The sequence below is a fragment of the Lepidothrix coronata genome, unplaced genomic scaffold (assembly GCF_001604755.1).
Source record: "Lepidothrix coronata isolate B3197 unplaced genomic scaffold, Lepidothrix_coronata-1.0 Scaffold37, whole genome shotgun sequence".
NCBI classification, from domain to species: domain Eukaryota; kingdom Metazoa; phylum Chordata; class Aves; order Passeriformes; family Pipridae; genus Lepidothrix; species Lepidothrix coronata.
The window spans coordinates 4,044,823-4,071,144 of record NW_016690217.1 but is presented as its reverse complement, the minus strand read 5'-3'; the positions used below and the strand labels follow the sequence as shown (position 1 = coordinate 4,071,144).

Below are 26,322 nucleotides of genomic sequence, written 5' to 3'. Positions count from 1 at the left end.
CCAGGTTGCCATGGAGATGATGCTGCCGCTCCCAGAGGATCATCAGAGACATCTCCACAGCCCCTGCACCACAGGCTCTTCCCTAGCCCTGGGACCACCCTCCCTCCCCGGGCTGAGGGAAGTATCCCCAACCCTACTTCGTGCAGCGAACCACAGTCTGGCACTCATCCATGGTACCCCTTGGTGTGTATGGTGGGCCTCCCTGTAGCCCATGACCTCACATTGCGAAGGCACCCACAGACAAAGGGCACATCTGGGAAGCAGGAGCTGATAGGAAAGGATGGGGACATCACTGAGCCAGAGTCTGGCTTCTCCCACACAGTGATGGGATGGGAGAGGGACTACCCCAGTGGGCTGAGGATGTTATCCATGAATATGAGACAAGCTGTAAGGAGACACCTGTCCACCTGTCCTTGCTTCTGCTATCACTCCTCTATTGCCCATGAAACTACAGTCCCAGCCCAGTGGCTCTGCTCTCCCTGGAGCTGGCAGAGAAAATAGGACTGCTTGGGCTCAAGTGGTATTTGTATTACTTCATGAACATCTAGCTAATACAAAATAAGTGGTAGCACTATTAAACTTTTATTCAGAAGGCAAAACTCTTTACCGCTCCCTGAAGAAACATTTGCAACTTTTTCTTTTTGCCAACATTTTAACTTTAGCTGGCCTGATCGGAAAGCGAAAAACAGCTGTTGCAGCAACATTTGAATAGGTTTTGTGGGGTATACTTAGGCAATTTCTCACATCCGGAAAAGAAAAATCTTCATCTCTGAACATACTTTCTCTGAAAGAGTATTCCTGAGGTCTCATCGATAACAGTGTTTGCAAATGCTAACTTAACTAATTTCTATATCAGTGTTTTTCCATATATTTTTTTTTCCGCTACCACTGTTGGATTTTTTTAATGTTTGGGCAAATTACAAGTTCTAAACAAATTATGACAACTATGAACTAAAGGGAAGGTGACTCTTTAGTTAAGCCTGCCAAAACTAAGAAACCCCTTGTGTCTTCATATCTTTTTCTCTTTTACATTTTTTACCTTCAGTCTTGTTCATTGCTTTGATCAAATGACAAGTCATGTTCATTTAATGGCAATTCCCTTTCATTTCAGAAACAGTGAGGAAACAATTTCCGGTCTTACTGGAGGACCTGGAAGTTCTAGATTTTCTAGGTAATTTTTATCACAAATTCCTTTATCTACATAATCATTTGAAATCCATCAGAAAAATTTCATTCTTACAAAAGACAGCACAGCAGAGCGGAACAATAAACTTAAATGCTGCCACTCTAAAAAAGGTTTTAAAATATTAGTCTAATTGCTTTCAAAAGTGTAAATTAAGCCTTAATAGTCAGAGCAATAGAGATCAATATTCCCAGTGGAATTACAACAGGAATTACACTGCCTGTTGGTCTGAACTACTAATGAACTCTTCTGCAGGTTTCCTCAGGGTTGCACTGCTCAGTGTGGAACACTTGCAGTGAAATGGCGATGACTACTGAATGTGTGCTGAGTGCAGTATACACCAAGTACTCTACACATCTATATGCAGTCAGAGACCAGTGAATCTTGCCAGAATGTACAATGTTAGAAGGAATGCTAAAAGCACATTCCAAACCCAGAAGAACATGCATGAAAAAGTGTGAATTCAGAAGAACCCGAGGAGTTAATGAAAATTAAGATGGAGGAGTCTGGTTTTTAAGATTGCACATAGCAGGGAAGAAGATGAATAACTAGAGCTGATAAACCTTTAAGGTTAATTCAGGTTTTTTTTACTTTGTTTGAGGCTAGAACTGAGATATAGGAACTTAAGCTAAAAAAGCATGCTGTTACATGGCTCATCTAAGACACACTGGTGGAGGCTGTTCCTCAACAGCCAGGTTCTCACCACACCGAGTGATGTCTCTGACTTTACACCTGGAGGCAGCGCTGAATGGCTTCCCTGCAGGCAGGACCCATCCCTGGAGACTGCCAGGTGGTGTTGGAGGCCATGGGAAGGGGCTCCACAATAGTACCTTGGCCAATCTCATCTTGGTGCGGTCTATCTGCTGGGATTGCTCCCTCTTCTGCTCCAGTCACTCCTCCCTCAGCTTCTCTTGTGTGTGGAATTCTGCCCACTCAGCCTTCAGCTTCCCTTGCTCCTCTGAGCACTTCTACAACATCGCCTCCTGCTCTTCCAGCAAAATGTTCTGGAGAGCATGGCAAGAGAGGCAGAGAGAAAGCCCTAAGTCCCATGTGCCAGGGTATTTTTCTGTGCGCTAGAAGGATTGCAATTCCCCATATGAGCAGGTGTGGAATGAAGAAAACAGAGGTTAGATGAAGGAGGCTGCAGCACCCAGCACCCAGCTCTTTCTGTCATCACACGCTGCAGTGCAGCACTGCACAGACTGACAACACATGTGAAAAGTACCTGGCCATGTGCACCTGCCCTTACACTCACTCACTCCAGCTCTTCTCACTCCATGGAGAGCTGCTGCTTCATGAATTGTTGCTGCTTCTCCAGTGAGTGCAGAGAAACAGAATTCACAGAAAAACTGCACATACTTGTGCTCACCACTTCTGCATATCCACAGGACTCTGTTTCGTCAAGGGGAGGCCCTGAGATGTTGGGTGGCCAAGGCAAGCAAGGCTTTGCCAGCCTCAGCTGGACTAAGTTCTAATGAACTCATTAGCAGAGGTGAGGGTCTACACTGTGACTGTGCTTGTCTATTATTCCAGAGGTGGAACCTATACGTCCCATTGGAACGAATGTCACTTTAATGAAACGTACTTTCGAGTTGCTCGTCCTGCTCCTGGGACATGAGATGCTTCTGTGCCACTAGGGCTTTATCCTGGTTGTATGACAGGAGCTAAGGTGCTGGCTGCTTCTTCTCATGCCACAGCCTCAGCCCCTTCTGCCACATCTGTTGACACTAGTTCTCCCTTCTCATTTATGGGGTAGGTATGCTCTCCTTGGCCTTTCTTTTCTGACCTATGCCCCAATAGAATCTCTTATTGTTTTTTACATCCCTGGCCAAGTCCTGTTACATCTGTGACTTAAAATTTTAAAAAATATATTTACAGGAAGGACTCTTATCAGAACTCTTCATAGTTTCAAAATCTTTAAAGAGGTTAGGTGTAATTCAAGGAAGAAGATTCATTTGCAGCTCAAATCCCTTTCAATACAGATGCAGTACTGCCTGTTAGTTACTCTCTTCTATAGTTTATTCAACTATGCCTTGCCTGCGTCAGGTAATTGAAGGTTAACAGGACAGATTATTTAACCAAGTGGCCTACACCACATGTCTTGCAAAGATATAAGAAAGGCTATTGGATGTTGTAGCAATGACATTTGATTAGACTTTCCCACTTCAAAGTTTTGACAGCACTCAAATAGGAAGCAATAACACTATGTTCTCTGTTTCTTTAAATTCTGTTTGACAACAGTTGAGATTTTGCAGATTTATACCAAACAAAGAATACAATAAGTCCACTTTGTTAAATGCCAGGTAAAATTGAGGCTTGGTGAATAATACCTTGTTATTGTTCGTAATTGCTACCACTAGAGATGGCATCTGCTTTTTTTTTGTTTGTTTTGTTTTTTGACCCCCTCAGGGGTCAGTATGCTTAATCACAAGTCAATCTGAATACAGAAACACTACAGACCTCCAGGAATTTAACTCTGGTCTTTGTGCGTTTCTTCCAACTCAGGATAGTCTATGATTCTATGATTTCTTAGTTAATAAGCCTTACTGGCAGTGGTGGAGGGCAAACACTATGATTTCTTAGTTAATAAGCCTTACTGGCAGTGGTGGAGGGCAAACACAGACAAATACCTACTTCCAGGTTCAGAAGGGGGTTAAATTTTCTTTCACAGTTCAGCATTTACTATCAAAATTTTTCTTGTGTTTTAACTTCACTGCTCACTATTTTTTATTACTAGTGCCCAGGTAAAGCAAGATAATAATTTAATAGTATTACATGGCTTCTAGACTCAATATAGTAATTTAACATCACTTCTTGTCATGAGAATTTGCTGCACTTATGTGCAAGAGTCTCTGGTCTTCACTGACTAGTTGATATGCACTAAAGAATCATCTGCATGACAATGAACTGTTATAGCAGGACATCCTAGTATCACCAGCAACAATGCAGGGAAGACAGTGTTTAGCTAGTATATTTGTATTTCAGGGATACCTAGAGTCAGTATATGTGTTGTAATGACAATAAACACTCTAATTCTGCTGCTAACTCTCAAGCATGTTAAGTGACATTTATTAGCGTGTAACATTTTTTAATTGGCACACTTATTTATACCAGTTTTATGTTAAGTTTTGGAAGACTGTGAAAATTCTTGAATACTAGTAGAAAGTTAATGTTATGTCAATATCTAGAAAGGGTAAATTAAACTGGGTAATAGATATGGTTAATTATAGGCCTGTCAGCCTGCTATCGATCCTGAAGAAAATAATGGAGCAGCCACTACAGGGTTTGATTAAAAAAGAATTAAGAGGAGTTAATATAATTAATGTCATTAATTGACATTATGCACTTATGAAAACTAAGTCTAATCACTCCAACTTAGTATCCCCTTTGAATATAACTGTAAATTTGGGGGATGCACTTGATCTCTTCCTTTGACTTTGAATCTTTCCATTCTGATGCAGTGAGCGGAACAATACAAAATCCCCTTGGTGTATATTATATGGAATAAAGTCTGGTTAGCCATATATCTTGAAGGACTTGGTAGAATTTGCTTCTTGGTCCATCACTAATAAAAAAGCATTAATAAATTTTTTTTACTGGCAAATATTGTACATAATAAATACTGGTTCATTAAATCATAAATAATGATGATTGCTCACATAAAGTCACTCGTACACTGACTTACAATATAATAGGTGTAAAGAGAATTATTCAAGCAGAAAAATGTAGGATATTCTGACAATCTGAAGAATTATAGAATGGTTTGGATTGGAAGGGACCTTAAAACTCATCTAACATGGGCAGAGACACCTTTCACTAGAACAGATGCCTCAAAGCCCCATCCAACCTGGACTTGAATAGTTTCAAGGATGGGGCATCTGCAATTTCTCTGGGCAACTTATTACAGTGTCTCATCACACTCACAGTAATGAAATTCTTCCAAATATCTAGGCCCCATCAAGTACTGGGAGACTGCTTATAAGCTCTCCCTAGAGCCTTCTCTTTTCCAAGCTGAACAACTCCAACTCTCTTAGCCTTTCCTCATCGAAGAGGTGTTCCATCCCTTGGACAATGTTTGTGGTCTGCTAGACCCACTCAAGCCAGTCAAAATCCTTCTTGTGCTGAGGACACCAGAGCTCGATGCAGTACCCCAAGTAGGGTCTCATGAGGGCAAAATAGAGGGGCAGAATCACCTTCCTCAGCTTGCTGGCCACGCTGCTTTTGATGAAGCCCAGGATGTGTTTGTTATGCATGGCTGCAAGCACACATTTCTTGCTCATGTCCAGCCTTTCAAAAACCAACTCTCCCAAGTCTTTCTCCTCTTACAATGCTACTGTCGTAATTCTGACCAAAAAAACCCCCAAAACCATAGTTATTAAAGTAAAATACATAGTAAATATGTGTATCACTCACTTTGACTGTGAGTGAAAAAATGAATGAACAAATAAATAAAACTTTTTCAATGGAGAAACATTCTAATTGCAGTAGAATTTTTATTACCCCTGATTCATACATATATCTAGGCCTGACATGGATATGACTGGAATACTGAGTCCAGTTATGGTGTCTGTACTTCATTTCCACACACCCCCCCCCCCCGAAATAATATTAAAAATCTCAAGTTCAAAGAAAAGTTGAAGGTGTTATTCAAAACTGCAAATTATCACATTCTGGTAGTCTTCCCAAATTGCTTGTTTGTAGTATCCCTTTCACATTTTTATAAGTAATTGTCAATATGGACTTCCATGTAGATTTGCACATTTCCTCTGTGTTTTCTTTCCTAACCCTAGTTCCTACCCTCTAACTCGTGACCAGCAACATCTCCTTTTCCGCTTTTGTCATGCACATAACGACAGATTTGAAAGGAGCACCCTCTGTTTAGCTAATCAAGGAAGAGGCTAATAGTGACACAATCACAGGCTATAGGTGCCTACTGAGGTACAGAAATCTGATTAATCTAATTAGTTCTTCAATCTAAGGGAGAAGAAACAATGGGTAGATCATCTACCTGTGTGAATTCAGTCCGGAAATAAGACACAGATTTTCACACTACGTAGTAATTAAATACTGGGACAATTTAGCAGAACTGAACAGATTTTCCATTATTAGAAATTTATAAATCAGTATTAAGGGTTTTTTTGTTTCATTTCCTCTCCACCCCCCCAAACATGTTGTAGTTCAGCACATCTATTAGATATTAAATAAGTATTAATATCTGTATTAAATATAAATTAAGTGTTAAATATGATTCCAGATTAGTTTGTTGGAGTACTGTACTTCATTGCCTTATTTGGTATTTCCTAAGTGGAAAATTCTCTAGATAGCTAGCTTTGTTTAGTTTATGTATCAAATTGGTTTTACTGTTTTAGTCATTAATTTCAAGATGAAAATAAGTGTTTAATTATGGAACATGTGATTCTCATGAACACAGAAAATTATTATTTATCTCTCTTTATCCTAAAGTCACACAAATAACTGTAGTGCAATTTTTCTGTTTATCAAACATGTAATTAAATCTTTACAGACTATTCATGCACATATCTATAATATATTCATAACAAAATCAAAACAAAACTACAGTTAATGAACGTTCACACCATAATCATTCTATTTGCTTTATTTAATATACACTTAAAATTAATGCATTTGTAATTGGTTATTCTTCAAACAGATTAACTTCTGCCTCTATACTCCTTCTACTATGCAACCTTCAGAATGAAGCTTCACAGTTGTGCTGACAAATCTGACAGTTTAGTGTCATTTACTTTCACAGAGGTAAAAAAGACCATATTAACCCTCCCTGTATCTGGCTACCACTTATGCTATATTTGCCATTACTTTATGTCGTTCTCGTAAAAGTAACACTTTTCGGACTGATTTGGAGATTCTGAAGGGGATAACAGCTCTGAGCTCATTCTGTCTCACAGAGAAGCCAGATATGGATGCAACATGCACACAAAGTTTGTCAAGTGTACTTTCAAAAATTACTTTTTTTTTTTGGGAATCCTATTTATGTGTCTCTATACTGACACCACAGACTTCAGCCCAGTACTGAGCCATATTCTCAGACAACATAAAAGATAACGTGCTTTTGCTGAAGTTGTAATGATGCTAGTAAGTATGCTGACCTGGTGAATCTATATGTAAATATGCAATTATCTATTTCTTTCCTCAAACATCATAAGCTCAGCACAGCATTTTCTTGCTTAGCAAAGGAAAACTGAAGTGTCAAATCACCTGCATCGTGCTGTCTGCTCATGTGTAGATTCATAAGAATCTACACATGCACATTAATGTGCAGCTGTAGCATTCTGAATATATTGTTATAGATATACATGTATAGATATACATGTATAAATATACATGGAATTATTTTTATAATTCCTGGCAAATCAAACTTTCCTTATGTTAAAGGGAATTGCAATTTAGTTAAAATACAGTATTAAGGTACTTCTGTATATTAACAAGATACAGGAGAAAATTCCAATAAAATCTTAACAGTTCTGTTTCCAAGAAACTCTAGAATACATTATAAAATTACTGTAATAAAAAATAAGAAAGAGAATACAGCTTTATCCATAAGTTACATTTCAGATATATTTATTATACAGTCATCTAAGGCAGGGGCAGATGTGTTTTGAAGTGATCAATGAGAACTCTTAATGTCTTATATATTCTGATCTGTAATTATGAGCAATTGCACTTACTTCTGGTACTGTTCAAGACAAGCTTTGTAAGGTTTGCCAGACTTTATTTCTCTTTCTTAGACAAATAATCTTAGGAGCCAAAATAAATGTAATACTAAGTTTCAGAGCAATGGCAAGCTGATAGAAAGCCATGACCACATCGCAATAGCATACTTTCATTTTTTTTTCTTTCCTCCCTGATGTTTTTATACTGGATTATAAAACCAAACCCAAGATGGACTTTATTGATTTACATTCTCATATCTGCTAAAATAACTGAAGAATTGCATAGTTTGCCCATCAGCACAACAGTCAACATGTCATTTTAAAAAAGAGCAGTAAATCCTTCAGTAGTAGTTGGATTCAAGTCATACCCACCCCGCAGCAGAATACAGCAGAAATATCAGTCTGAGAGTAGTGTTGAATATTTTGTTGCTTTGCCTCCAAAAGGAAAAAAAAATTAGAAAACTTAGATTCTATCTTGTCATTCTCTAAAAGTTTGTAGTTTATGCAATAAGGCCTGCTACAGTTGTGAAAGCTAAACACAACTGTTCCTCCTGATATAATTTTAATTTTCTTCAAGTGGCTGATAACATAGTTCCCGACTGCCAGCATTTACTCCCTCACCTATCATTCAGGCCATGCTACTGCTCTTCTTTAATCCCTTTCCCCTCAGATGCAATGAATCCCAAGGTGCACCTGTCTGATCTGACAGGGATCAGTGTAATCACTTTAAGGTGCTTCCAGTCACTGATTCCATATTGACATGACCAAGGGTTGTGCTACACAGGTATTTCACCTCTTGAAAAAGACCTAATCCTTAAGAATTACTACCATTTCCTCTTCTATATTACATTTAAGTCAGAGCACCTGAGAAATTACTGAGGTGAGATTAACTATGGCCAGCAACCATAGCATAAGAAATGCTCAGAACGGCAAAGAACTTTGCCTTATTCATTAACATCAGTGCTTCTACTGAGCAAGAGGCTTTTCAACAGAAAGCATAAAGATTCATTTGTTTGTTTGCACAGCATTAGTTTCAAAATATACATCTGTANGGGCAGATGGAGCTCATCAGCCCTGTGAGGCAATCCATCTAAGAGAAGGTCACTCTAAACAAACCTACGTCCTGGGGACCTCACTGCCACTGTCCAAGCGTGCTTGGCCCCAGCAGATGAACCTCAGGATTAAAGGGTGGGCTCAGTTCAGCGCAAGCTGGGTCTCACCTAAAAAATCCACTGCGCAGGCTGGAAGGGTTAATGACCTTTCCCAAATCTTCGCTCGCGAAGACTGGCCATTATATTATTATTAGGTTTTGTAATGTTGTTACTTATTTTTACCCTCCATCCTGGTGTAATTAATACAAAGCCTACAGCCAACAAAAATAAAACAGTGTGTAGCTATGACATTTCCAGCATAATCTGTACAAATTTATTCATTGTCTAGTAGAATGGAAGTAAATATGACTGATAGAATCCAAACTGTCAACCTTTCAAAGGAACCATCTGGTTTTCAACATCCCCCTTTACGTTTTTTTTAAGGCAGTCTTGTTGTGATTTCCCCAATTAAATACATAAGATAAAATGCTGATGTTATCCAGACCTTTCCCTGTAAAAATATATTAGTTTTTCAAAGACAAGGGTATCAAAATGCCCAAATCCATTTTAAACTGGCCTTTCCATGCAAAAAGTCTACAAATGGCTCTTGGACACTTTAACTGTGTTACAGCTAAGCAAAGCGCTGTCATAGTGAGGAAAACTAAGACCAAGCTTCTCTTCCTTGTAACAGTTTGTCTAGTGGAGATCTCTGAAGTGATCTGGGAATGTCAATCATGGGCTAGTGAAAATTAATTTCAAGCAGAAAAAATTAAATAAATGGCTGGAGAATCCTCAGGTTGTATAAACTCCAGATCTTCACTGACTTTTGATCCTGCACATTCAAAGATGTCTCTTTGTTCACACTGTTCAATTCTAATTAAATTGAAAAAATGACATTTTCAGAAGTAAATAAATATACTTAATAAGTCCTGATTATTATTGCAGGTATAGCAGTAGCAGAACCCAAATTCTTACCAGTATGCTGAACTATTTTTGAAGGAAGAGGGGTGTTTTTGATTTTAGCAATTGCCAACTTTTTATGTGTCTTTGTTCTATATCCATTCTTCTTTCTGGCTCCTTTCAGATTATGACTTTGCTATCACACATATCACAATATAAATACCTTTGTAGATGTTATCTAATTACAATTTTAAACATTGATATGACCTTTGTTCCATATCTGTGGAGAATGAATTCTGCTGTGTATATATACAGCTTGTTTCACCTCTCTTGCTGGTTTCTCATGGAAATTTTCCTTCTCATATTCTTACGCATAAATGCCTCAGAAACAGCAATCGTCCTACTGAGCAATGAGGACATTCTGGAGTGCACCTGTCTCATTTCTACATTCCTTTGGCTTCATCTTTGATGCTGAACTCACCTCCTGTTTATACAGCTCTTACAACTTCAGTTCCTTCTTTAACTGCGATGGTATCTTCACATAACTGTCCTTCTAAAACACTTTACAATGAAATCCACATCTTCTAATATTCTATTATTACTTTATTGTCTTTGCAATATTCAATCATGTTCAGGAGGTCAAGCCTCAGCATATATAACAGATGAAGGCCTTATGACATCCAATCTCAAGTAAATCTGCCAAATCTAAAGTTTTCCCCCTAAGTATCCACACACCATAGTCCTTATTTCCCTTTCTGATTCATTTATACTCATCATTATCCTCTGGTTCCTACAGTGTCCATTCCTTTAAATAAAAAAAAAATAAACAAATTGATTACTGATATTAGGCCTTTAGTCCAACTGCTCTTGCCCTTTGAAACAGTCATTTTATCAGAGATGTTTCAGCATAAAATGCCATAAGTCATCAGATATATAATGCTTTTATGTCTATTACCAGTTTAGTAAGCTTTATAGTTGAAAAGTTATGGAAAGAGTTTATCCAATCAGAAGCTCTTAGAAATCTGCACCCACTCTTTTATTTAAAGTCTGAGGTAATTTTATGTCAGTCAGTGAAATAGTGAATAGCTGTTCACCCCCGCTCAATCTGTTAGTCAGAACATGATAGGCAAATAGAAGGAAGATAACTAAACAGAAACATCAAAGACACTCCAGGGTACAGACGGAGTGGTACAAAGTTAAAAAAAATTATCAGCGTAGTAGCTCAAATGACAACGTAGCTTTGTGTGGCCTTTACATAGACACTACTATTGTGTTGCAGAAAAACTACTAAAAAATTGAATTAAAGATTTTCAAATACAAAAAGGTAGAGGAAACTTGGAGGATAAAAGGCATGAGACAAGAGAGGATGTGGCTGGAACATGTAGTATGGGATGTATGGGATCAAGGCAGGGACAGGGAGAGAGAGATTATTCAAACAAAACCTGACTCCTGACAATGAGCAGAACAAATACACGTGACCGGGAAGGGCAGAAGAGAGAGATCAAGATTAAGAAAAATCAGATAGCTGCAGATTTAACAAAAGAAGTGTAGTGTGTGTGATCAGGAAAGGTTGTAACAAATAATAGAAAGCATGGATCCAAATAAATGGATTTGTTCATGCTCATTCCAATCTTCCAGTTCAGACTTGAATAAGGAGTTGAGGGACTGATTTATTCTGTTTTTCTAAATTGCAACCTTCTCTTTTATCTAGTAGAGGTAATAGATATCTGTTGAATACCTATAAAGGTGAAAATGTGTTTGACTTTTCAGTTCTGTTCTATATAATCAAAACATTTCCCTAAGTATTTACAAATTTTGTCATTCCCAAGGCACATTTCTTTCATTGCTTCATTTTACTGTGTTCATTTTCAGCCTTTATTTCCATTTAACAGTTTATGAGAAATAAGTTACTGCTTCAGAAAACAAATCCTACCTGAGACATAGTAATATAACTTCATATTTTTTTCAGAACATTTTTAAATAGTGTTTTGAACTTGACTATTTTTAATAGTTAAAAATGAGGATAGAATAATGTCAATAGGAATTCTGAACTCATTTACTTATCTTACATTTATAACATATGTATTTTATCTTAGCTGTTAACTGAAGAAATATAGTAATTCTAAAATACCAAAGATATTTCTCGGTAGCACATGTTTCAGCCCAGGCATATGCTCAGCCTAGTTAAATTTGCCCTCAGTAAAACTCTCCCAGCAAGCAAAAAACCCTGAAAAGAGCTCAAGATAACCATGGAAAAATGAGGACTGTCTTTACTCATACAACACTTCCTTATGCAAATAAAATAAGACGCAAATTTACCATTACAGAATAGATACGCTTTTGTCTATAGTTGTCTTGGTTTGTCTCAAGGGTTCTAGTGAGTTGTAATGAGTAATTTCACACACAGAACATACTTAATTGGTACTGCAGCTTGTTTTGCTATGTTCTATGTTTATAAAAGGGGCCTCTGGTGGTCTAGTGGTTAGGGTGCAGGACTCTCACCGCTGCGACCCGGGTTTGATTCCCGGCCCCCTGGGGCAGATGGAGCTCGTCAGCCCTGTAAGGCCATCCATCTAAGAGAAGGTCACTCTAAACAAACCTACGTCCTGAGGACCTCACTGCTACTGTCCAAGTTTGCTTGGCCCCGGCAGATGAACCTCAGGATTAAAGGGTGAGCTCAGTTCAGCGCACGCTGTGTCTCACCTAAAAAATCCACTGCGCAGGCTCGAAGGGTTAATGACCTTTCCCAAATCTTCGCTCGCGAAGACTGGCCATTATGTTTATAAAAATTTGTACAAAGACCTGTACTTTGGAAGACAATGAGAAACCTGAAAACAATTCTTTTTAGAGAAAGAGTATATTTTAAAACTTGTGTAGCATGCCATATATCAGTTTCATAGTCAACTGCAAAACGTTACAGCAAATCATATGCCTCTAGCATCTATTGTCTTGATTTTCTAAACATCACTTGGACCCAAAACCAGCCCAAACTCCAAATGCTACTTAGCCATAAAATCAGAGCATACCACTGAACACTTCCTTTTTCAACACACAAAAAAAATATACATCTTTCAAAGACAGAAGGCTGTCTTTGGCTTAAATCTTGAGTAATAAATTGTGCTTGAGCACAGAAAACCTAGAAGAAATTCGGATTTCAAGTAGTAACCTAGTGACCTCTTGCTGCTTCCTAGGTACAAGACGTTCAAGGGAAGACTACTGGGCATTAAATGGTAAGTTACATAAAAGTGAAACGCAAGTCCAGTTGTATCTCTATATGCCTCTCTTTTGCATGAAAACAGAATCATAGCCCTATACATTCAGATAAAACCCTCTCTACACCTCTATAAAGAAAATTCTTTTTCACATTCGTGTAATATAGAAGAAATTATTTTCATGAAAATAGAATTCTCATTAGAATAAAATTAGCATGAGTAAGTAGCAAAAAGGACATATAACTGAAAACTGCAAGAAGTCTTTAAGACTGAGAAATAATTTGTCCTAATTAACGAACTCACTTACTCAACTCTCTTAGGCATATATGGAAAAAAAACCCCACATGTATTTTCAACTTGGAAGTGCACATCTACATAACCTATTAAATGACTTTCTGTTTCCAGATTTTCCTATGAAACATTTTATCCCTGTCCAAATTTGTAGTGTCATTAAAATCTCAATTTTGGAAATTAAAAATTTGCAAAAATAGCCATATGACTTGATGCCTGAGCTGTGAATGGACAACAATTGTCAACACAAAATGTGTGAGAGCCCAGATGTTCATTTAGTAAAAGCTAGGGATGTAACAGAAATTTTTAATTTCTGAATTGAACTGGAAGGGGTTGTCTTCAGATAGAAGAAACTGTGTGCTCCCCTTAAATCCTAGTCAAATTCCACAAAGAATGCATTTATTGTTACTTTCACACTAATGTACTAAAGCAGAACTTGGCAAACTATTACCACATCATTGAAAATAGCATAAATTCTCAGCGTTTGTCCTTTAAGCAATTTAGGAATAACATTAATTTCATTGAAAAAGTACGTATGTCAAATACTAAACTAAACTACCGAAGCTCTTCTTTGAATGTGCATTCAGAGTACACACATATTTATAGATGAAGAGGTGGTAAACTAAACATAGGTCTCAGCAGCAATGGCCGTGGATAATAAAAACAACTATGAATTCTCTGTTACATAATAAGGAAAGTGGTTTGCATGGTGAACATTTCAGGAAGCATCTGAAATCCACCACCTTTTTCTCCTAGGTTCATTTTGAAAGCAGTGCAATTTCTTGTTGAACTACAAACAAAAATGAGTTTCTTTATCTTCAATTTTATTTTCTTTTTACCAATATCAATTTCTTGAGCTCTTTCAGTCCTCTGGGTAATAGGTTTTATCAGCATTTTGAATGAATAGTGAACTAGAATAATACACCTCATTGGCATGAAATCATTTTTATTTTATATGTAGTGAGTATGATTCCTATTCATTTCTGAATGTTAAAATACCCAGCATAATAGAGTAGCAATCTTCAGATGCATGCAGTATTCTTGCAAGGTAATTCATATGCCCTAGAGACATTTGATTCTGTAAATCAACATTTCCTTTATCTCAAACATTCAGACTAAACCAATTTTGGATCCTGTTTTCAGTTTATTTTTCTGTATTGCTAGTTCTTCTTTGGCATGACTGTTACATTAACACAAGCAGGAATCTTGCACTGCACAAGTAACTTCTTGTACTTTGATGTAATGAATACACAAGAATTGATTACTGCAATTATTATATACCCAGTGTCACAAATGAGGTATTTTGTCTTCAGGTTTGGAATGAAAAGTCCATAAGAAATAAATCTGACATTTTTAAATGCATTGTCACTTAGATGACATCTAAGAGGAATTTATAGTAGAATGTGTAATGGACTTGCAGAAGTCTCATTTTAGTACATTAAATACTCTAATCCTACCCTCAGTTTTAATTCTCTTGTAATATATAAGTTTCTGCATTTATGTCTATCGTTGAAAGGTAGGAAAATATTGTCTGTGTTGACAGCTCTACAAAGATTTGTGACCATTGAAAATATTTTAACTTGTATTATGAAAGCTATAAAAAGACTCATAGGAAAGTAATATTCTAAAAACATCATGAAATGGACATATTACTTATAAAACATAATTCACATTATAAAAGAATTAAAAAGAAGAAACAACACTGCGAAATTATTAGAATGAGTAGTATAGCTTGAAATCTAAAGCTATTGGTAATGAGACATGTAAATAAAATTTGACCAAAGGAATCCTGGGGTGCTAGAGGACCTTTAGAAACTGAAAGATTTGTTATTTCCTACTAAAGGCACCTTAAAATGACATCTGCAGTTTTTTTAATTGTATTTCGCAGAGTCATAGAGTCAGCCAGGTTGCAAAGGACCTCTGAGATCATCAAGTCCAACCCTTGATCCAACACCACGGTGGTTATTAGACCATGGCACTAAATGCCACATCCAGTCTCACCTTAAAAACCTCCAGGGATGGAGAATCCACCCCTTCCCTGGGCAGCCTGTTCCAATGCTTGATTACTCTCTCTGTAAAGAATTTCTTCCTAATATCTAACCTAAACCTCCTCTGGTAGAGCTTAGCACCATACCCTCTTGTCTTACTGATAGTTGCCTGGGAGAAGAGATCAACCCCCACCTGGCTACAACCTCCTGTCAGGGAGTTGTAGAGAGTGATGAGGTCTCCCCTGAGCCTCCTCTCCTCCAGGATAAACAACCCCAGCTCCCTCAGCCTCTCCTCATAGGACTTGTGCTTGAGTCCCTTCACCAGCCTTGTTGCTCTTCTCTGGACCTGCTCCAGCCCCTCAATATCCTTCCTGAACTGAGGGGCCCAGAGCTGGACACAGGACTCCAGGTATGGCCTCACCAGCACTGAGTACAGGGGAAGAGTCACTTCCCTGGTCCCATTGGCCACACTGTTCCTGATCCAGGCCAGGATCAGGAACACTGCTGGCTCATGTTCAGCTTCCTGTCAATCCAACCTCCCAGGTCCCTTTCTGCCTGGCTGCTCTCCAGCCACTCTGTGCCCAGCCTGTAGAGCTGCAGGGGGTTGCTGTGGCCAAAGTGCAGGACCCGGCACTTGGCCTTGTTGAACCTCATCCCGTTGGAATCAGCCCAACTCTCCAACCTATCCAGATCCCTCTGCAAAGCCCTCCTACCTTCCAGCTGATCAACACTCCCCCCAGCTTAGTGTCATCTTCAAATTTGCTGATGGTGCACTTCATCTAAATCATTGATAAAGATATTAAGCAGAACTGGGCCCAACACTGATCCCTGGGGGACACCACTAGTGACTGACCACCAACTGGATGCAGCACGGTTCACCACCACTCTCTGGGCCTGGCCATCCAGCTAGTTCCTAACCCAGCAGAAGCATTATGTGTAAAAGCACGTATGGTGAACATATAGGAGGGTAATGTTGCTGTGATCTTATGTTTCAGCATGATTTGAGAGAGATTAACAATTGAAATAGTAGAAAATGAGGTTGTTATTGCTCACATAATTAAGAATGAAAGCAAGACTTTGAGACAGAAGAACTGTAATCAGCAGAGACATTGGATCTATATGCTTTCAACACTAACACCTTCAAAAATGTTATAAGGCATGGTAAATGCTGCTTTTCAAAATAATAGATTAAAAATTTTGTTGAGTGAGACACTAGATCTGCTAGTTGTAGGCTGCAGCAAAACACTACTTCTTAGACATTTCTGGAATACTTATGTCTGTGCACAAAATCACTGAGATATAGAGAACTATATATTTTTATGCTGTGATATGCTGCTGAGGAACATGAAATCTTGGCTAGAGTTGAAAGCAATCAGATTAGTCACCATCCTTCTAATGGTTATCTTTATTCTTATTCCTATGAATTTGACAATAATATCAAGAGATTGAAAGGAAAACCTTTGAAAACAATTTTAAACTTTATTTCACAGCAAATTTCTCATTCCACTGTTTCAAGCTAGTTCCCAAGATGTCCCTTTGAGAAAATCTTTACACAGCTCCTTTGCAACACCAGAACTCTTCCACATGTCTCATTAACCAGTGAGGGAAGAAGGACTGAAATACTTTTTTATATAGTTTGGTGTTTTTGTTTCTAATGTTCTCCCCATTGTATAGAGAATAATATTCCTTCCTGTTCATTACGAGTAAATCCCAAAATACCAAGGTTTTGTTTCTGGAACTAGGTTCTGGGATTTTGTGGGGTTCTTTTTGGGGATGTTGGGTGTTTGGTAGGTTTTTTTTTGTTTGGTTTGGTTTGGTTTTTCCATATGTTTTGTTCTTCTGTACTTGGGAAGTACTTAGCTTATTCTACTACCACATGGCAAAAGCCACGTGTTGATATATCTACTAAGTACAGTTATATGCTGAGATATTATCTTCTCTTTAAAACACTGCCTACTTAATTACTGCTACAAATTACATTTCTTATTCACTTCGGACCATTTTAAATGGTGCTCTCTTATGACTTTAAACTTGTTTAAAGTCTGATATGCTCAAACCACTGCTTTTGGCTTTTGATCACTTTTTAAGCCCCTGCAGTAAACAGAATATTTTTTAATCAACTTCTGTAGATGTACAGTTTGCATGCATATCTACTTTTATGGACCTGGATAGATAGCTTTTGCTACTCACCTCATTAAAAGATGTAAAGTTTCAGATCTCTATCTTTACAGAGACATACACTAAAAATACTAATTAAAAAAAAGTGATAAGGAACCATGTCTCAGATTTTCAGCAAAATATCCAACAGTGCTTTCTATCTTACTCAATTTCATTAGTTAAGTTTAGTAGTGGAGACTATTTGTGTAATTAGAACAAAAAAGGGTTTCACAAATGAAGTAAATGTTATTTACTATAACATAAAATATATTGCACTGAAATAAATTATACCTTGTTAGGAAAAAAAAAAAAGTAAATAGACTGATGAAAGACCTTCACTTTGAATTTTGACCACTGTTCACTTTAAGGGCTTTAAAAAACCTGTAAACAAAACAGTTCACATTCGGTAAAAAAATTTAACTGTTGATTACTTCTCTTAATACTAACTTAATTCAAAATTATAGTTTTATTCTAGTTAAATTATTATGCATGCATGCATGCATATATGTTTATTTATATGTCAAAATTCTTTGGCCCTACACGTGGAAGGGCTTTAGAAAGCTGCTAAGTTCCCTGTGAAGGAAAGGGAAATAATTTCATTAATTTGAATCGAATCCTTACATTCTCAAAATTTTTTTTACACATGTAAAACCAATTGCCCGGCAGCTATTTTGCTTAACCACATGCAGCTTGTGCTGAGAATCCAGCTTATTTAGTTCACAAATTCAAGAAATTTGCTTTCTGGGAATGTGAAGCACAGCACAAGTGGATGGAGGAAAGTTGCTGTCTCCTGTGTAAGTTTGGTCACAGACATTGCCTCTCGAGACTGGAGAAGGTACAAGCCACAGTCTTCCAGGTCTTGGAGGGAGACAGGAGTTACAAGTGGGGGAACTGACCAATACCTGTTTCAACAGCCCTCTCTGTATTTTATGAATCTGTACTGTACAGAAGAATTAAGATGTTATTGCAGGGTAGTCAAATGAAGTAGATATCTACAAACTGCACATTAAACCTCTCACAGGTGCTGAACTTTTTTTGGCTATAGATCTGTGGGCCAAGGAGCAGCAGGAAGTTAAAGAATCTAAATCACTCCTAAAACATACAAGGTTTTACTGTATTCCTCATCTAATATTTCAGATCTTCAGTTTTCTGTAGTACTGAAATAACATTATGTATTATGAGGAAGAAAGTGGTGCACTTACCTTCAAAACCATTGATGTACCACATTCTGCCCTAATAAGGTGTGAATTGCACGTAAACTAGTATAAAAAATATTTTTACTTGAAAAACTTGATTTTAAGAGTTTTGACAATATTCTGTGGGGAACGTGTTTTAGGGATGTTGGATGATGCATCTTGGGAGAGGTAGTCCCCAAAATATACTCTAACACACGTGGGCAGTGGCAAGTCCCGTGGTGGTTGGCTAAGCAAATCACATGTTGTTTAAAGTGCATCTAAAAGGTGATGTTCGCTTCCAAAAAAGGTATTTGGTTGCTGGAACCCCAACCAACCAGGTCATGTGGTTTATTTATTATATTAATAAAGCCACAATATTCTTTTATTGGAAAGTTGAATTTTTTGTGTGTTGACTTCATCATCCATATTCCAACTGAGTTTTATAAATACACACATAACTTATTCCATTCATGCAGCTGGTTGTAATGCATCACTTTGATAATGAAAATATTTGATTTCTGAAATTGGTTTCATCATTCTTTTCCAAAATGTTAAATAATTAGGGTTTTTTGTTTCTTGGAAATGTACAATGTAATTCCTCTGTTTTCTAGAATCTGGACTCTCCTTCAGATCATTTAGTAACTAATTCTCAGACCATAAATTGTATAAAATTTACAATTATATTTTAGATTCCATGAACTACTTAGAACTGAATCCTGATAGTCTCAACAATTATTAATTTTTTCTCTACTATGTAAATAATGCATTTTAAAAACTAGAAGACCTACAAATTTAACATAATTCCACTTTTCAACACAATTAAAGGCATATTTGTCTTTTGTAACTTTTACTTCTGAGGAACAAAATATGCCTGGGAGGTTCTAAAGATATGACTTGTATCATATTGGAAGAACTTTCTCAAAATCCTAACAGATAATCTTGGCTATCTCCATAAACAGACAACATGCAATCTTTCCAGTTATTACAAATACATTATTCCTCTCTCTCACTGTTGCTTACTTAGATATTATCCTTCCTTCTGGAAAACTACTATGTAGCTTTAGAAAACAAATCACAAAGCTTCTCATCTACATCTCAGTCTTCTCTAAATGCTGTACTTTCCCTTAAAAATTTTACCTATTTTCTCATGAGAAGGAAAAAGAACCCCAGAATATGTTTTTTCTAACCTCCACTCACTAGAAGCAGACTCATTGAGATACCAAAAAATAAAAAAGTGTCCTGCTGACTATTATTTCCCTTCCAAGTAACTGAAATGACATAATACTATTGTACTTTCAGTTTCTAGCCATGGCATCGGAGATCCTAGGGACAGATTTTCACTCAGGTGACATTATTTAGAGTAATACCTCAATGGTTCCTTTCCATGTGCTGCTCCCTTTGTGTTTCATTTGGTATGGGGAAATAAATTATGGGCAAAGAGCCTTCCCTTATAGTAACTCAAGCACTGTTGTCTGCTATTTGCACAGTTTTCTGCTACCAAATTTGTTGTTCTTCACTGATCTTAATGATTGGGGAAAGAGAAAAATAACTAATTCCTTCAGTGCCTAACTACTTTCCAAAATCTTTTCCGTTGTCATTATCTGTCATTACTAAAGGTCACAGGAGTAATGCCAATTAGCTTTATCAAGAAGTGGTAGTAACGCACAATTGCAGGGACTAAATACACGTGTATCTATAGAGTCATCACCAAGGGGAGAGATGGAGAAGATATGGAGGGAGAGCAGAAATTTGTTGAAACTTCAGGTGGATGGCAGAAAAATACAAGCTGATGTCAGGGATGCATCTTTCCTGTTCTGTAAGCTGATGTGTACAAAACACACATCGTAATTCTGCAAACATTTTTACTAGCCCATGTGGGAGATGCTGCCTTCAGTTCTGCATGGAAAGAGAATGAGCATTCTCAGCAGAGGAAATGTGACTTGTTAGATGGCACTGTTTACACAGAGCAAAACCCCTCAGAAGTGTTCTGTACATGTGTGGAGCCTGGATCAAAAAAAAAAAAGAAAAAAAAAGGAGAAAAAAAAAAGAAAAAAAAAGGAAAAGATTGTCCATTATCTGTTTAGAATGGATGAGATAATGTTTGCTCTGGGATATTTTTTTTAATATATATTTTTTCTTGCTGTTATCCACTAAATTTTTAGTTGTTCTAATTTAGCTGGAAGCTAAAACATCACTGTTAAGTATCAGTGTAATAAAGTATCACTGGCTAACCATTAAAATGGTTACCTCAATGGACATTTGTGTTATTGGGAAGAGGCTGGGTGAGATGTGAAAGGGCATAAACATACATGTATTCCATTTATTTCAGCCAGAAATAAGAAATCACGTCCAATTACATTCACTTTATTGAGGTTGTAGTGTTGGTTTTCAACTGGATGTTAAGTGAAGAAAAGAAGAGATTTCTGTCCTGAACTCACTCAAGTTTACTTCATTTTGAAGTTTGCATGCTTTTTGTTTGCTAGTTTGATTGCATTCTGAATAAATGTTCCAGCTTTCAGTGTAATTACTGCCGTTCTTTTACTGCAATGAGTTCAATGGCTCTCTAGAACAGCTTCTGAGACACTTTTTATTCTGAAATACTATGCAAATAGTATGCTACCTTCTGAGATGTATTTCCTTCTAAAAAGAAGGCTAAACTTAAAGGATTTGTAAAATGTGAGAGAAACATTTCAGGCTTGGCTATACTAATATCAAATTTATAATGAATTATAAATAGTATTTGAACTTGATAATACATGACATTTCTCTGAATCTTAAGCTACTAGAATCAGAAGGAATTTGGGAACTCCCCATTTCCCCAGTGAAGTGAAGTGATAACCTGGAGATATTCTAAATGCTGCTCTCCAGACTCTACTGTCAATTAATATAATTTCACTTCTTTTTCTTTTTTTTTTTTTGTTCTATTTGTACTAGAGATAGTAAGAAATAATTTCAGTCTTTCACACTTCATACATAGTGATTGCTTGGTGATTCCTTAGATTCGTTCATTAAATCTTCAGATTTTTTCTTTCTGTGTCTACCTGGGTAAAATAAATAATAGACAAAATTACTCAACCAGAAACTCTTATTTTTAATTTTGCCTTCTTGGCTATGTTCTTCGCTGTAGGCCAGAAACTCTTATGTTCATTACATATTGTTACATATACACTCATAGACTGGCAAAATAAAAATTAAAAAAAGCAAAAAAACAATAAAACAAATAATGAAACAAAATAAGCAAAATGAAACAGCTAATTCTTTTGGGTCTTTTTATAATGTTAATTGCCTTAAATTAGGTGCAAGATCTCTCCTAAGTATCTGGAGCTCGTCAGCCTTGTAAGGCAATCCATCTAAGAGAAGGTCACTCTAAACAAACCTACGTCCTGGGGACCTCACTGCCACTGTCCAAGTTTGCTCGGCCCCGGCAGATGAACCTCAGGATTAAAGGGTGGGCTCAGTTCAGCGCACGCTGTGTCTCACCTAAAAAATCCACTGCGCAGGCTCGAAGGGTCAATGACCTTTCCCAAATCTTCGCTCGCGAAGACTGGCCATAGTCAATCAGATGTACCAAGGGCTGTCTATGTACCATTGCCATATTCACTGAGCATTTTCTTTAAACACACTGGCTAGTTTTGCAGCAGGATTTCCTTGGGATAGTTGTTGGACTTTCCAGACTTTCCACTTAGGGTGTTATTCAATGAAGTCACACAAATAAATAGCTTTGGGGCTCAACATTGAGACCAGGGTTCCTCTGAGAATGCTCCCACCTGGGCAGCTTCTGCAGTAATCAGTCAATGCTTTGCAGTGAAGGTTGCTGTGAGGTCAGGCAATCCTCATCTCAACTCTGTTGTCTTCAGAAAGCCCATTGTCTCCCAGCTTAGAGAACTGGCAAATACACCAGGTGTGCCCCTATATGCATCTGCATCAGAAATATAAACACAGGACAAATTTGAATGTCTTACTTTCTTCCTTGTATCTTATTTGCAAATTGCATTCAATAACCTTTAGCCCAGAAAGTGATTGGTTTTACGTATACCTAAGATGTTTTGTGTTTTGAGTGGGGTTTTTTTGTTGTTTTGTTTTGCTCTGTTTGGTTTTGATTTCTTTTTCATCTATGTGCTCATGCCTACAGGACCACATATATGAAGATATGAATCCACTCCAAGGGATGCTTTAGTAAAGAACCTAAGTGGTAAAGAACCCCAGAGATGGGTCACAACATTTTCCTGACATCCTGGACAGGATCCTTTGGTGGTGCAGAGCACCTACATATGTACGAGGTCTTCCTCCAGAGAAAAATTTGCCTGTTTTCAAAGGAGGGTGGGTAGACAGACACTGTCTCTCTGAGAGCTAATGACTAATTTAAAAGAAATGTGACCACTCAGGTTGATCCAAAAAGGTATCTAATCTTGTTTTATCTGGGATATTGGGGAGCAGGAGTTTTCCTGACCATATGTGATAATTGAGAGCCATGATCCCTGACCCAGAAGGCAGCATACTGGGCAGGAGGCTAGGATCCTATGGAGAGGGGAGAATGCCATATGCTTAGAACCCCCACAACTGGTCATATATTGAAAAGTGTGCATAAGGTGGCATGTTTCCAGTGAATGCATACAGAGTTATGGGAAACTCAAAATAACTCTCCTAAGGAAATTGAAGCTGATTATCTTCAGTTTCTGTTTTTAATCTGGAGTTTACTCGATGCATTGAAAATCCACACCAAATAATTACAAAAGCAAATATGGTCTGGTCCCAGATCCTGCAACCAGAATGCATGTGAATTGATTTGCCTGGAAGTAGTGCAGGACTTAACAACCTCTGGACAACAACTGGGAACTCCCAATACCACCAAACAACTACAAAACTATGGACTGATGTTAGGAGAGTAAGAGCGATACTGAGACCCACAACCCACAGTGTTGTTTCACAGTAATTCACCCCAAGGAATTTATTAAGGAGAACCTCAGTTACCCCGCCTCAGAGGCAGGTCGCAACACAGCTAGTCCTCAAAACAGGTCCTCATTGTCTGGATAAGAAATGAAAAAAAAATGTTGTTTTGCACCATTCTGTATATCCTTCCTATGTAATACTTATCCCCTTTCACTTAATCCACAGGAACAATCATCTGACTTAGGGAGGTGTGAAGGATAACCAACTCCCAACACTTCAGTGAGCAATCTGAAGTACACATCAATTGTACTTTAGACTTGGCCCTGTTCCATTGCTGCCAAAGCAGATTTTAATGTTGCAACAAATGGTGGAGGACTGGAGTGATCCAAAATCCCAGAAATTGAATTCTGAATAATGACCAAATTTATGAAGTCTGGCACCTGTTTGTAATTAGAAAAGAGCAGATTTTCCTGAATAAATGAATTCTTAGGTAGAGTTCTTCAATTTCTGGATACAAGCAAGATATGCTTGGGCTGATTTTGAACTCCTTTGGGAAAGGTTTCAAAAAAATAGCTCATTGTGCAAGCATATTAGTTTGCTTGGCCAGGAAATAAGCTATGTAATGAAATTAAATAAAGACATTAAGAACATTTTCATCAGATAAATTAGTAGGTGGATTTGTAATAATCTTTGTCAAGAATACTTGCCTAATTAAATATGTTATTATAGTTAAAAAAAAGGTCTTATGTCCATACTACCTTTCATCTGAAAGAAATATTCAACTCTGAGATATACAGGTTCCTTATCAATGTTTTTATGTTTTGGTGTTTTGGTGGTTTTTTCACTCACCTCTTGACTGAAGTACCCAGGACCTCAGAATTTTAAAAATGTCTTGTCTGTGATTTCAGAGAATAGGGATGGACCACCAGTCTGCCAAAACTATGTCTTTAGCTTTGCAGATTAATTTATTAAGGACAGTGTTAACTGAAGGGAAAAACATTTCTCCTTTCTTGAACAGTGACTGTAGTATGTCAGTAGGAATAAGGCTTTCTTCTTTCCACACTGCCAGCTGCAACATGAAGGAAATACACTTGGAGAATATCTCTTCTCCCCTAATGTCCCTCCTTCTGGCAGAATTAAAGCATCAAGTAAAAGTAAGATCAATCACATATTATTAGCAAAATTCTATTCAGTTTTGGTGGTAAAAGATGCAAAATGCTGCTCGTCAAGCCTGTGAAAAAGAGACTCTTTAGGAAAACATTCTTTAAGTTTACACAGTGAAAAATTATTCCTTCAAATTTGGGCAGATTCCTAGTCAATCCTGACATACTACCTTCATATTAGAATCTAAAATGCCTTTGAAAAATAGTCATATTATTACAATGAATCTTATATCCTGAAAGTCATATTTGTAAAACAATATATGAAGATTTAATGTAAAAGCAACATGACAACAAATGTCCCTAAATGCAAGCTGCTTAAAGATGATTGATTATTTCAGATTTACATAAAAACACAAGCAAGAAAATAACTATCATTTCTTGAGGGGAATCTATATTTGCAAATAAATTTAATCTCTAATAAAAATCAAAATATTATGTGTTGTCTTTTCCGGCTGTCGCTTTTCTGTTTACCTCCCAAACAACTTGGAATTATAATAGATTCTATTTTTTATATACAATGGAAGTTACCTGCATAAATAACCATCGAAGAAGTAAAAGAGTGGCAGGAAAACCTTGAATGACTGTATCAAATTCTGTGGGTATTATAGTGATATCATTTACAGGAGTATTCATAAATAGAAAATTATGCTCTCTTCCTACCTCACTTTCAGGCAGGAGTCATAAACAGGTAAAGCCATTTTCTATAAGAGTGCAAAAATGACAAGAGACCATTTTTTGGAGAAAATAAGGATAGTTCGCTCTTTTCGCTCTTTCCCAAATAAGAATCTTACAAGCTCAGCTGGCTAGGCAATGTTGCATATATTATTTTCCATCTTCTGGAATGGTTATCAGAAAAGTATTGTTTGCAGTATAGTGATTTTTACTGCAACAACAGCAAAAAAGTACATATTTTAAATGAAGCTCAGTAAAAGTTCAGTTGGAGAAGTGATTTTGAGACATGTAATTGCAATGGAAGTTTGGTATCTAGGAGCTTTTGAATACAGGACTGGCTTCCCTAAGTGTCCATCTGCATTCTAAAATGCCTGAATACCTCCATAAATACATCCTCAGTTGTAAGTCTCTCTCAGTGCAAAGAACAAGTTAAGGTTTATAGTAGATTTATTAGGAAATGGGTAACTTTTGCTTCACCCAAATTAGTTACGTGTATAGGTATCAACAACCAAAATTTAGATCCAGACTCTGCAAGAGCCCATAGTCTTTCTGATAAAATTCCATAAAGGACTGTTTCTGGGTTGCTCAAAATTACTCATCCTTTGACAGGACTTCCCTGTTTTGATAGAATATGTGGAACCTGTCCATCATTTTGGTGCATAGTAGTCCAGATAAGGCTCACTGCTTCTTTACAATAAATACTGACTGGTGTACAGAATTGGTGAAAAGTAAAATGTATCTTGAATAATTGTGTAATGATCTGAAGCATGCTGGATTTTTGTGCTATTTCAATTAAAATTTATGTGATGCATTTACTTGAGCAAAGAGTGGAATCTGAGTGCTACTCTGGAATCGTGGTCATTGCTGAAAACAGTTATATTTTCCATTTCTCTCTCTTTCTCTCTCTC

At 37.2% G+C, this 26,322-nt stretch overlaps 1 long non-coding RNA gene across 6 annotated transcripts; it reads left to right on the top strand.

Moving 5' to 3' along the window:
* The first annotated feature begins 19 nt into the window (after nucleotides 1-19).
* On the top strand, nucleotides 20-24,034 carry LOC108496134. 6 transcript variants are annotated; one of them, XR_001874332.1, is made up of 6 exons: nucleotides 20-183; nucleotides 1,112-1,171; nucleotides 6,855-6,958; nucleotides 13,058-13,096; nucleotides 22,822-22,881; nucleotides 23,805-24,034. It is a non-coding gene; the product is annotated as an uncharacterized LOC108496134 (long non-coding RNA). The 6 variants fall into 6 exon arrangements; XR_001874331.1 differs by lacking the exon at nucleotides 23,805-24,034 and having other exon boundaries at nucleotides 22,822-22,957; XR_001874335.1 differs by lacking the exons at nucleotides 22,822-22,881; nucleotides 23,805-24,034 and adding an exon at nucleotides 19,989-20,034.
* Nucleotides 24,035-26,322: the final 2,288 nt, after the last annotated feature.